The sequence below is a fragment of the Triticum aestivum genome, chromosome 5D, assembly GCF_018294505.1.
Source record: "Triticum aestivum cultivar Chinese Spring chromosome 5D, IWGSC CS RefSeq v2.1, whole genome shotgun sequence".
Taxonomy (NCBI): domain Eukaryota; kingdom Viridiplantae; phylum Streptophyta; class Magnoliopsida; order Poales; family Poaceae; genus Triticum; species Triticum aestivum.
Window position 1 is genome coordinate 227,431,457 of NC_057808.1, and position 10,405 is coordinate 227,441,861.

A 10,405-nucleotide genomic window follows, 5' to 3' on the forward strand; every position below is an offset into this window, starting at 1 on the left:
TAACAAGTACTTTGCCTACAAGATGGAGGAGAATAGCTCAGCCAGTGAGCATGTGCTCAGAATGTCTGGGTACTACAATCGCTTGAATCAAGTGGGAGTTAATCTTCAAGATAAGATAATGATTGATAGAGTTCTCTAGTCACTATCACCAAGCTACTAGAACTTCATAATGAACTATAATATGCAAGGGATGAAAAAAATGATTCCCAAGCTCTTCGTGATGCTGAAATTGGCGAAGGTAGAAATCAAGAAAGAGCATCAAGTGTTGATGGTTAACATGACCACTATTTTCAAAAAAGGGTAAGGAAAGGAAAGGGAACTTCAAGAAGAATGGCAAGCAAGTTGCCACCCCCGTGAAGAAGCCGAAAGCTGGACACAAGCCTGAAACTAAGTGCTTCTACTGTGAAGGAAATGGTCACTAGAAGTGGAACTGCCCCAAAAACTTGGCGGATAAGAAGGATGGCAAAGTGAACAAAGATATATTTGATATACATGTTATTAATGTGTATTTTACTAGTGTCCAAAGTAATCCCTGGGTACTTGATACCGGTTCAGTTGCTAAGATTAGTAACTCGAAACAGGAGTTGCAGAGTCTAGTTAAAAGCGAGGTGACGATGTGTGTTGGAAATGATTCCAAGGTTGATATTATCACCATCGCACACTCCCTCTACCTTCAGGATTAGTATTGAACCTAAATAAAAGTTATTTGGTGTTTGCATTGCATGATTATGATTAGATCATGTTTATTGCAATACGGTTATGCATTTAAGTTAGAGAATAATTGTTATTCTGTTTACATGAATAAAACCTTCTATGGTCATACACCCAATGTAAATGGTTTATTGAATCTCGATCGTAGTAATACACATATTCATAATATTGATGCCAAAAGATGCAAAGTTGATAATGATAGTGCAACATATTTGTAGCACTGCCGTTTAGGTCATATTGGTATAAAGCGCATGAAGAAACTCCATGCAGATGGACTTTCGGAATCACTTGATTATGGATCGTTTGATACTTGGGAGCCATACCTCCTGGGAAAGATTACTAAAACTCCATTCTCCGGAACAATGGAGCGAGCTAATGACTTATTGGAAATAATACATACCGATGTATGCGGTCCAATGAGTGTTGAAGCACGTGGCGGGTATCGTTATTTTCTGAGCTTCACAGATGATTTGAGTAGGTATGGGTATACTTAATGAAACACAAGTCTGAAACATTTGAAAAGTTCAAAGAATTTCAGACTGAAGCAAAGAATCATCGTAACAAGAAAATAAAGTTTCTACGATTTGATCATGGAGGCGAATATTTGGGTTATGAGTTTGGCCTTCATTTAAAACAATGGAATTGTTTCACAACTCACGCCACCTGGAACACCACAGCGTAATGGTATGTCTGAACGTCGTAACCGTACTTTATTGGATATGGTGCGTTCTATGATGTCTCTTACCGATTTGCCACTATCGTTTTGGGGTTATGCATTAGATACAGAAACGTCTTAATCGTTGAGATGACACCGTATGAACTGTGGTTTGGCAAGAAACCTAAGCTGTCATTTCTTAAAAGTTTGGGGATGTGACACTTATGTCAAAAGGCTTCAGCCTGATAAGCTCGAACCTAAATTGGAAAAGTGTGTCTTCATAGGATACCCTAAGGAAACAATTGGGTACACCTTCTACCATAGATCCGAAGGCAAGGTCTTTGTTGCCAAGAATGGCACATTTCTAGAGAAGGAGTTTCTCTCGAAAGAAGTGGGCGGGAGGAAAGTAGAACTTGATGAGGTAATTGTACCTTCTCTCGAATTGGAAAGTAGCACATCAGAGAAATCCATTCCCGTGATGCCTACACCAACTAGCACTACAAGGATTCCGGTCTATTGCAACAAAATTTATTGCTACAACTACGTTTTCTTGCAATAAAATGCAACATTGCCACAAATTCTCCGGTTGTGGTAATAGGCCGCACATATTGCTAATGATGATGATCATGAAACTTCATATCAAGTTACTACTGGACCTCGTAGGTCGAACAAAGCATGTTCCGCACCAGAGTGGTACGGTAATCCTGTTCTGGAAGTCATGTTACTAGACCATGGCAAACCTACGAACTATGAAGAAGCTATGATGAGGCCACATTCCGACAGATGGCTTGAGGCCATCAAATCTGAGATAGGATCCATGTATGAGAACAAAGTATGGACTTTGGTGGACTTGCCCGATGATCGGCAAGCCATAGAGAATAAATGGATCTTCAAGAAGAAGACTGACGCTGATGGTAATGTTACCGTCTACAAAGCTCGGCTAGTCGCAAAAAGGTTTTTGACAAGTTCAAGGGGTTGACTACGATGAGACTCTCTCACCCGATGCGATGCTTAGGTTCATCTGAATCATGTTAGCAATTGCTGCATTTTATGATTATGAAATCTGGCAAATGGACGTCAAAACTGCATTCCTTAATGGATTTCTTAAAGAAGAGTTGTATATGATGCAACCAGAAGGTTTTGTCGATCCTAAAGGTGCTAACAAGGTGTGCAAACTCTAGCGATCCATCTATAGACTAGTGCAAGCATCTTGGAGTTGGAATATACGCTTCGATGAAGTGATCAAAGCATATGATTTTATACAGACTTTCGGTGAAGCCTGTACTTACAAGAAAGCAAGTGGGAGCTCTATAGCATTTCTAATATTATATGTAGATGACATATTGTTGATTGGAAATGATGTAGAATTTCTGGATAGCATAAAAGGATACTTGAATAAGAGTTTTCCAATGAAAGACCTCGGTGAAGCTACTTATATATTGGGTATCAAGATCTATAGAGATAGATCAAGACGCTTAATAGGAATTTCACAAAGCACATACCTTGACAAAGTTTTGAAGAAGTTCAAAATGGATCAGTCAAAGAAAGGGTTCTTGCCTGTGTTGTAAGGTGTCAAGTTGAGTAAGACTCAAAGCCTGACCACGACAGAAGATAGAGAGAGAATGAAAGTCATTCCCTATGCCTCAGCCATAGGTTCTATAAAGTATGCCATGTTGTGTACTGATAACCCACAAGTATAGGGGACCGCAACAGTTTTCGAGGGTAGAGTATTCAACCCAAATTTATTGATTCGACACAAGGGGAGCCAAAGAATATTCTTGAGTATTAGCAGTTGAGTTGTGAATCCAATCACACCAGAAAGACTTAATATCTGCAACAAAGTTTTTAGTAGCAAAGTAGTATGGAAGTAACGGTAACAGTGGCAAAAGTAACAGTAGCGATATTGTAGGAATCGTAACTGTGGCAACGAAAAAGTAACTTATCAAAGATCAATACGAAACGAGCTCGTAGGCAATGGATCCATGATAAATAATTATGTCGGATGACATTCATCATGCAACGGTTATAACATAGGGTGACACAGAACTAGCTCCAGTTCATCAATATAATGTAGGCATGTATTTCGAATATAGTCATACGTGCTTATGGAAGAACTTGCATGACATCTTTTGTCCTACCCTCCCATGGCAGCGGGGTCCTATTGGAAACTAAGGGATATTAAGGCCTCCTTTTAACAGAGTACCAGACCAAAGCATTAGCACTTAGTGAGTAAACTCCTCAAACTACGGTCATCATTGGGAGTGGTCCCGACTATTGTCACTCCGGGGTTGCCGGATAATAACACGTAGTAGGTGACTATAACTTGCAAGATAGCATCAAGAACACAAATATATTCATGAAAACATAATAGGTTCAGATCTGAAATCATGGCACTCGGGCCCTAGTGACAAGCATTAAGCATAGCAAAGTAATAGCAACATGAATCTTAGAACATAGTGGATACTAGGGATCAAACCCTAACAAAACTAACTCGATTACATGGTAAATCTCATCCAACCCATCATGGTCTAGCAAGCCTACGATGGAATTACTCACGAACGGCTGTGAGCACCATGAAATTGGTGATGGAGGATGGTTGATGATGACGATGGCAATGGATTCCCGTCTCTGGAGTCCCGAACGGACTCCAGATCTGCCCTCCCGGGGAAGAACAAGGCTTGGCGGAGGCTCCGTATCATAAAACGTGATGAATCCTTCTCTCTTATTTTTTTCTCCCCGAAAGTGAATATATGGAGTTGGAGTTGAGGTCGGTGGAGGTCCAGGGGGCCCACAAGGTCAGAGGGCGCGCCCCCACCCTTGTGGCTAGGGTGTGGGACCCCTGCTGCTCATTCTTTCGCCAATATTTTTATTAATCCCAAAACTTAGCTCCGTGAAGTTTCAGGTCATTCCGAGAACTTTTTATTCCGCACAAAAATAACACCATGGCAATTCTGCTGAAAATAGCGTCAGTCCGGGTTAGTTCCATTCAAATCATGCAAGTTAGAGTCCAAAACAAGGGCAAAAGAGTTTGGAAAAGTAGATACGACGGAGATGTATCAACTCCCCCAAGCTTAAACCTTTGCTTGTCCTCAAGCAATTCAGTTGACAAACTGAAAGTGATAAAGAAAAACTTTTACAAACTATGTTTGATCTTGTTGTTGCAAATATGTAAAGCCAGCATTCAAGTTTTTAGAAAAGATTATGAACTAACCAGATTCACAATAACTTTTAGGTCTCACATTTACCCACATCAATGGCATAATCAACTAGCGAGCAATAATAATAAATCTCGGATGACAACACTTTTCTCAAAACAATCTTGATATGACATAACAAGATGGTATCTCACTAGCCCTTTCCGAGACAACAAAACATAAATGTAGAGCACCCCTGAAGATCAAGGACTAACTAAACATTGTAATTCATGGCAAAAGAGATCCGGTCACCGTCATACTCAATATAAATTAATAACAATGCATACAAATGGCAGTGGTGCTCTCTAACTGGTGCTTTTTATAAGAGGATGATGACTCAGCAATAAAAGTAAATAGATAGGCCCTTCGCAGAGGGAAGCAGGGTTTTGCAGAGGTGCCAGAGCTCGAGTTTTGAAATAGAGATTGAATAATATTTTGAGCGGCATGCTTTCATTGTCAACATAAAAACCAAGAGATCTCGGTATCTTCCATGCTACATACATTATAGGCGGTTCCCAAACAGAATGGTAAAGTCTATACTCCCCCACCACCAACAAGCACACTCCACGGCTGGTCCGAAACAACGGGTACCGTCCAACTAACAACAGTCCTGGGGGAGTTTTGTCTGCAATTATTTTGATTTGATTTGCTTTGAGCATGGGACTGGGCTTCCCGGTTACCAGCCATTTTTCTCGTGAATGATGAGCGGGGTCCACTCACCGTGAGAATAACCCACCTAGCATGGAAGATATTGACAGCCCTAGTTGGTACATGAGCTATTCGAGCATACAAAATAGATTATCATTTGAAGGTTTAGAGTTTGGCACATGCAAATTTACTTGGAACAGCATATAAATACCGCATATAGGAAGGTATGGTGGACTCATATGGAACAACTTTGGGGTTTATGGAACTGGATGTACAAGCAGTATTCCCGCTTAGTACAAGTGAAGGCTAGAAAGAGACGGGGAAGCGACCAACTAGAGAGCGACAACAGTCATAAACATGCATTGAGATTAACCAACATTGAGTGCAAACATGAGTAGGATATAAATCACCATGAACTTAAATATCGTAGAGGCTATGTTGATTTTGTTTCAACTACATGTGTGAACATGTGCCAAGTCAAGTCACTCGAATTATTCAAAGGAGGATACCATCCTATCATACTACATCACAATCATTTTAATTTCCATGTTGACACGCAAGGTAAACCATTATAAACTCCTAGCTAATTAAGCATGACATGAATAACTATAATCTCTAATTGTCATCAAACATGTTACATTCATAATAGGCTGAATCAGGAACGATGAACTAATCATATTTACAAAAACAAGATAGGTCGAGTTCATACCATCTTTTCCTCATCTCAATCATTTCATCATATATCGTCATTATTGCCTTTCACTTGCATGACCGAATGGTGTGGATAATAATAATAGTACACATGCATTGCACCAAGCTGGAATCTTCAAACATTTATTCAAAGGAGAAGACAAGGTACTATGGGCTCTTTGTTAGATCAACAATAATGCATATGAGAGCCACTCAACATTTTCATCGTGGTCTTCTCCTCTCGACCCCCAACGAAAAGAAAAGAATTTCAAAGAAACACACTGAAATATTTTTGGAGTTTTTGTTTTTCTGAAGAAAGTAAAATAAGAACGAGAAAAACTATTTACACGGGAAAGCTCCCAACAAGCAAAAGAAGAACGAGAAATCTTTTTGGGTTTTCTTTTAATACTACAAGTAAGCAAGCATAGAAAGTAAACTAACTACAGCTAATTTTTTGGCTTTTCTTAAGGGTTTTCAAACACAATAAGAAAGCGAGAAAAAGAAATAAACTAGCATGTATAATACAATGAAAAAGTATGAGCACCGACAACTAGAATGAGTGGGTGAACATGAATATAATGTCGGTGAGAAATGCGTACTCCCCCCAAGCTTAGGCTTTTGGCCTAAGTTGGTCTATGCCCATGGATCAAAGTAGCCCTCTCCGGTGTACTGCGGAGGATCCTGGGGGTTCCACTGGTTAGCGAGCTCCTGTGGATCCCACTGATAAATAGACTCATGTTATGGATCAGGTGATGGCTCAAGCTCAGGAGGTGGGGATCATGTCTGTAACACCCTGAGGATCATGCTACAGTAACCCTCTGTGATTAAGCTAATCATGTTGCTAAACAGGGCTTGATCACATTTGGAACACATTTCTTTTCAAACTCCTAATTCAAACTTCAATTAAATTTAAAGTGGAAAATAAAAGTTTTCAAAAATTTAAACAAAAATGTTCGGGCCATGCCAGAAATTGCACTGATAATTATGGTGGAGAAAACACATTTTTATAAAATACCTAAATACTTTTAAATGAAATAAAACAGAAAAGAAAATAAATAAATAAAAAGAAAATACAACAGAAAACAGAACAGACAAAGAAAAAGAAAAAAAAAGGAGGCCCTCCCCCCACTGGACCCCTGGCCCGACTGGGCTGACCCCCGGCCCAGCCCACCTCTCCCACTCGCCCCCTTCCCTGTTCCCCCCACCGGGGTCGGAACAGGGGCAGTCCCCGCCGCACCCCCTCGACGGGGGAGGATAAGGACGCCAGCGCCCCCCCGCCTCCTCGGGCCCCTCTCCCACTCGCCCCCGCTCACCTCTCGGCCTCCGCGCCTCTCTCTCCCCCCCAGATCCGCGCCGCTCCTCCCTTCCCCACGCCCGACGCGGTCGCCGCCGTTCACCGTCGTTCCCGCGGCCACCGTGCCCCAATCGCCACTTCGCCGTGTCGTACGCCGTCGCCGCCCTCGACTACACCACCTCCACCTCTCCGTTGGAGCTCCGAGCCACTGCAACGGCCTCCCCGAGCTCGTCTTCCCCGCACGGCCGCCGTCGATTGCCGCCCCGTTTCGCCGCCTCGAGCCTCCCCGAGCATGCTGCCGTCCCCCTACAGCCTCGCCGTGAGCCTCTCCCCCTCCTCCCCTGTCCTTTCTCTCTCGCGCGCCCCCAGCGGCTTCCCCACGCGCGCCCGAACGCCGCGCCGCGGAGCTCGTCGCCGGCGGGTCTCCGGTGACCATTTGGTCATGGGCGTATGCCCGTTAGCTCGACCGCACCGTGTAGCACCCGCCTAGCTAGCTAGTTCGGCCGCTCGCGCGCCCTAACGCCGCACCCGCCCCAGCCCGAAGTACCTCGCCGCCGGTGAGCTCGTAGCGCTCGTCCCCGCCCGTTCCAGCCGCTCCGGCCACCACCGTTGGACGCGCGGCGCCGAGCCGCGTCGAACGCGCCCAGCCACGACCCCGCAGACCCCCTGTGCGCGAAACCCGCGCCCCTCCCGAGCCGCGCCGCCGCGTTTGGCTCGTCGGAGTTGCTCCGGCGCCGGCCGCCGACGTGGCTGGCCTGGGGCCACCCCAGTGCCTCTGCCAGTGGGCCCCGTGGGCCCCGTTGGCTGGGTCAACCCAGTCAACGTGCTGACTGGGCAGGCCCAGCCACTGACATGCGGGCCCCGCCGCAAAATGAAAAAAAAAGGAAAAGAAAAATGTTTTTATAATTAAAACTAATTAATTAACTTAATCACTCACTGACAGGTGGGCCCAGTAGTTAATTAACTAAAAATTAATTAGTTTAATCTTCTGTTTAACCCACTGTCTATGACAGGTGGGTCCCTCGTGTCAGTTTTAACCAGTCAACCGGACTGTTGACCGCTGACGTCACTCATACGTCATGCTGACGTCATATCCCTTTTCTGTTAATTAAATAATTCCAGAAATTCAAATAATCTTTGAAAATTCATATCTTATAAACCGTAACTCGGATGAAAATGTTTTCTATATGAAAGTTGCTCAGAACGACGAGACGAATCCGAATACGCAGTCCGATCATCCACCACACCTCCCTAACCTATCGAACTAGCAACTTTCCCCCTCCGGTCCGTCTGTCCGAAAACGCGAAACATCGAGAATACTTCCCGGATGTTCCCCCCCTTCGCCGGTACCACCTACTGTCGCGTTAGGGCACACCTAGCACCGCTCATTGTCATGTCACGCATCGTCATGCTTATGTTTGCATTGTATTTACTGTTTCTTCCCCCTCTTCTCTCCGGTAGACTACGAGACCGACACTTCTGCTGCCCAATTCGACTACGGAGTTGACGACCCCTCCTACTTGCCAGAGCAACCAGGCAAGCCCCCCCCTTGATCACCAGATATCGCCTATTCTTCTCTATACTGCTTGCATTAGAGTAGTGTAGCATGTTACTGTTTTTCGATATCCTATCCTGATGCATAGCCTATCCTTGCTACTACTGTTGATACCTTTACCTGCAATCCTACATGCTTAGTATAGGATGCTAGATTTCCATCAGTGGCCCTACATTCTTGTCCGTCTGCTGTGCTATACTATCGGGCCGTGATCACCTGGGCGATGATCACGGGTATATACTTATATACTACATACATGACACATGTGATGACTAAAGTCGGGTCGGCTCGTAGGAGTACCCGCAAGTGGATCTTTGTGGCGGAGCGACAGGGCAGGTTGAGACCGCCTAGGTGAGAGGTGGGCCTGGCCCTGGTCGGCGTTCGCGGATACTTAACACGCTTAACGAGATCTTGGTATTTGATCTGAGTCTGGCCATTTGGTCTATACGCACTAACCATCTACGCGGGAGTAGTTATGGGTATCCCGGCGTCGTGGTATCAGCCAAAGCCTTCTTGACGTCAGCGACTGAGTGGCGCGCACCGGATTGGACTGGAACGCCACTAGGCTAGGTCTGCTTCCGGCCGCGTACGCAACGTGCAGGTGTGCATAGGGCGATGGGCCCAGACCCCTGCGCGCATAGGGTTAGACCGGCGTGCTGACCGCTCTGTTGTGCTTAGGTGGGGCTGCGACGCGTTGATCTTACGAGGCCGGGCATGACCCAGAAAAGTGTGTCCGGCCAAATGGGATCGAGCGTGTTGGGTTATGTGGTGCACCCCTGCAGGGAAGTTTATCTATTCGAATAGCCGTGTCCCTCGGTAAAAGGACGACCCGGAGTTGTACCTTGACCTTATGACAACTAGAACTGGATACTGAATAAAATACACCCTTCCAAGTGCCAGATACAACCCGGTGATCGCTCTCTAACAGGGCGACGAGGAGGGGATCGCCAGGTAGGATTATGCTATGCGATGCTACTTGGAGGACTTCAATCTACTCTCTTCTACATGCTGCAAGATGGAGATGGCCAGAAGCGTAGTCTTCGACAGGACTAGCTATCCCCCTTTTATTCTGACATTCTGCAGTTCAGTCCACTGATATGCCCGTTTACACATATACCCATGCATATGTAGTGTAGCTCCTTGCTTGCGAGTACTTTGGATGAGTACTCACGGTTGCTTCTCTCCCTCTTTTCCCCCTTTCCCTTCTATCTGGTTGTCACAACCAGATGCTGGAGTCCAGGAGCCAGACGCCACCGTCGACGACGACACCTACAGCACTGGAGGTGCCTACTACTACGTGCAGCCCGCTGACGACGATCAGGAGTAGTTAGGAGGATCCCAGGCAGGAGGCCTGCGCCTCGTTCGATCTGTATCCTAGTTTGTGCTAGCCTTCTTAAGGCAAACTTGTTTAACTTATGTCTGTACTCAGATATTGTTGCTTCCGCTGACTCGTCTGTGATCAAGCACTTGTATTCGAGCCCTCGAGGCCCCTGGCTTGTATTATGATGCTTGTATGACTTATTTATGCATTAGAGTTGTGTTGTGATATCTTCCCGTGAGTCCCTGATCTTGATCGTACACATTTGCGTGCATGATTAGTGTACGGTCAAATCGGGGGCGTCACAAGTTGGTATCAGAGCCGACTGCCTGTAGGAATC